Below are 3,148 nucleotides of genomic sequence, written 5' to 3' on the forward strand. Positions count from 1 at the left end.
TGTCTTTCTTAAAGTCCTGTATCATCATCATGAGAAGTGATTTTATATCTGAATCTTGCTTTTCCAATATGATGGTGTGTCCAGGACTTGCAATTGTGGGAGTAATGGGTTCTGTTGATGCCAACTAACCTTGGTTTGTGTTGCTTATATTTTTAAGCTTGCCCCGCATTATCTGGCTATCTCTTCTTCTACCTTCCCTTGCTAAATCTGACTGGAGCCTGTCCTTCCTGTCATCCTGGTTGTGTCAGAACTACTCAGAGTCAAGCTGTCTCTGTGATCCTTGATTCTGGGATCCTGTGACCCTGGGCTTGTTAGAGTACCTGGGAGTGAGGCTGTACTGGCTGGTTTTGAGGGTCAACTTGACACAGGCTGGAGTTATCACAGAGAAGGGAGCTTCAGTTGGGGAAGTGCCTTCATGAGACCCAGCTGTGGGGCATTTTCTCAATTAGTGATCAAGGGAGTAGGGCCCCTTGTGTGTGGTGCCATCCCTGGGCTGGAAGTATAAGACAGCAGGCTGAGCAAGCCAGGGGAAGCAAGGCTGTAAAGAATATCTCTCCATGGCCTCTTCATCAGCTCCTGCTTCCTGACCTGCTTGAGTTCTAGTCCTGACTTCTTCTGGTGATCAACAGCCATGTGGAAGTAAGCTGAATAAACCCTTTTCTCCCCAACTTGCTTCTTGGTCATGTTTGTGCAGGAATAGAATCCCTGACTAAGACAAAATTGGTACCAGCATATTGGGGTATTTTCTGTGACAACCTGACCATGGAAGGACTGTGGAAGGATTTTGGAACTTTGAGCTAGAAGAGCCACTGGTTGTTAAGAACTCTGTGGGATGTTCTGTAGGAGCTTGGAAGATCATGTTGAGAACAGTGCAGAGATGGAAGCCTGGCTTGTGAAATTTCAGAGGGAACATTAAAGACTCTTATCAGGGCCATGTTGTTTTGATTGTAAAGATTCTGTGGTTTTGGTTAGCTGGGGCTGAAGAATCAGCTGTGATTAACAAGATATCAGAACTACTAAAGTGAAAACTTTGCATTACTGGGACTATTAATGCTAGCTAAGAAATTATTGGTGATTAAGAAGAGACCAGCATCATTGAGGTGACATCTTCTGGAAAGTGTTTTCTGAGAGCACAAAGAGGTTGTGTTTCAGAGATAGCCAAGGTTGTACCTTGTGCTGTGGCAGGACTTGGTAATGTGTAAGAGTCACCCATGTGGAACTAGTTTTGAAGGCATGAAGGGGTCATGAAAGCAGCTGAGGCTCGGCACAGTGAGAGGCCATGGAAGGCCATTGGTGAAGGGGCAGCCTCAGTTTGCAATTGATAACCCAGGACTGAAGGGGTCATGCAAAGGAATTGAGGCTTGGCATCATGAATACAGTCTATGCGAGGCTATTGGTGAAGCCTAGTTACAGCAAAAGACAGCAGTGTTTTGGAAATGTCAGTACCATGCAATGACCACCAAGAACAGCAGCAGCAGTGGAGTACAGGCATCTGGAGCCTAGAAGAAAGATGTGTACCACAAAGGGCAGAGCTGGAGAAGTGACCAAAGCCCTTAGAGGAGCCCAGAAGATCGTGAGTTGGATTCCAGACATTGGTTTTGCTTTTGATTGTGACTGTGCTCTCTTGAAGGAAGAAAGTATTTTAGTGGAACCCCCAGTTAAGAGACTTTGAATTTTAAAAGATATTGGACATTTTAAATTGATTAAACTTTTAATATGTAAAGACTGTGGGACTTTAGATCTTGGGGATGAATAAGAAAGTAAGGGTTGAGGGTTAATAGTGATGTGTTTGTGTGTTAAGTTGACAAGGGATCAATTGTCCTGGCTGGTTTTGTGTGTCAACTTGACACAGGCTGGGGTTATCACAGAGAAGGGAGCTTCAGTTGGGGAAGTGCCTCCACGAGACCCAGCTGTGGGGCATTTTCTCAATTAGTGATCAAGGGGGTAGGGCTCCTTGTGTGTGGTGCCATCCCTGGGCTGGAAATCTTGGGTTCTATAAGACAGCAGGCTGAGCTCTCTTATAGACAGAGGCTTTCTCTGGGTGTTTGGGGAATGACTGCAGAGTTTGCACCCAAGGTCTGCTCAGGGCACCATCCAGACTAGACAGACCGGAAGCCACCCAAGCCACTGGGCTGGCAGAGTTCCTGTGTGCCTGGGTCCTGCTTGTCCCAGTTACTCCTGGTATTGGGACAGATGTTGTGTCCTCCTCACCTCTGATCCTGGGCATGTTAGAATGCCTGGGAGTGGATTTTCCTCTGTTTGTTGTGGGACCAGAAGAAACCTGAACCACTGGGTTGATGGAATTCTTGTGTGTCTGGTCCCGCTGGTCCCAGTTACTATAGGTGTTGGGACAGATGTTGTGTCCTCCTTACCTCTGATCCTGGGCATGTTAGAGGGCCTGGGAGTGGAGCTTCCTCTGGGTGTCCACCATTATCTACTTTAAAGTGATAGTCTTTGTCAGCCTTTAATTCACAACTGAAAAGGTAGTGCTGAGGCCGAAGCGGATTCATATCTATGTCCATAGAGTCCTCCATGAGGTGGAGGCACGCACTTCAGTGTGGGAGAAGCTGGATGGAAACCAACTGCCCACTGTTCCACAGAACAGACATGCAGGACGGAATCATGCTAAGGCCACAAATTCTATATTTTAGAATTACTCTACAATGAGTACATTCATGTATGTAAAAAAAAAACCTGGGATAATTGAAAAGTTTGGAAGATTTCCTGCATATGAAGGATTGCTCTCTGAAATATTAGTAACTTCAATATCTTTTGAGGGCCCCGAGAGAACTAAAGGCTTTCCCCCATAGTGTACACAAGGCTTTTCTACAGTGTGAGCTATTGCACATCTTCTCCACAATGAAAAGAACTCAGAAGACTTTACATCTCATTGCTTGTAGCTTTTTTTCCCAAAGGCTTTTCTCCAGTGTGTCTGCTTCCATGTATCAGAAGGGAATTTCCGCTACTAGTAGCTACATAGATTAAAAAGAATAGCTTCTTTTTAATGTGTTATTTTCCCACATTTTAAGTATAAAATGTCATTCTCATGTTGTTTGATTTCTATGAAAGCTAATCAAGAGAAGACTTTTTTTTTTAATTTTAGATATTTTCTTTATTTACATGCGAATTTCTCCTTTCCCAGTTTCCC

The 3,148-nt window shown here is 44.6% G+C and overlaps 1 pseudogene; it reads right to left on the reverse strand.

Moving 5' to 3' along the window:
- The window catches only part of LOC116080095, a 5,038-nt pseudogene extending 2,504 nt beyond the window's left edge, over window positions 1-2,534 (reverse strand).
- Window positions 2,535-3,148: the final 614 nt, after the last annotated feature.

The sequence above is a fragment of the Mastomys coucha genome, unplaced genomic scaffold (assembly GCF_008632895.1).
Source record: "Mastomys coucha isolate ucsf_1 unplaced genomic scaffold, UCSF_Mcou_1 pScaffold6, whole genome shotgun sequence".
Taxonomy (NCBI): domain Eukaryota; kingdom Metazoa; phylum Chordata; class Mammalia; order Rodentia; family Muridae; genus Mastomys; species Mastomys coucha.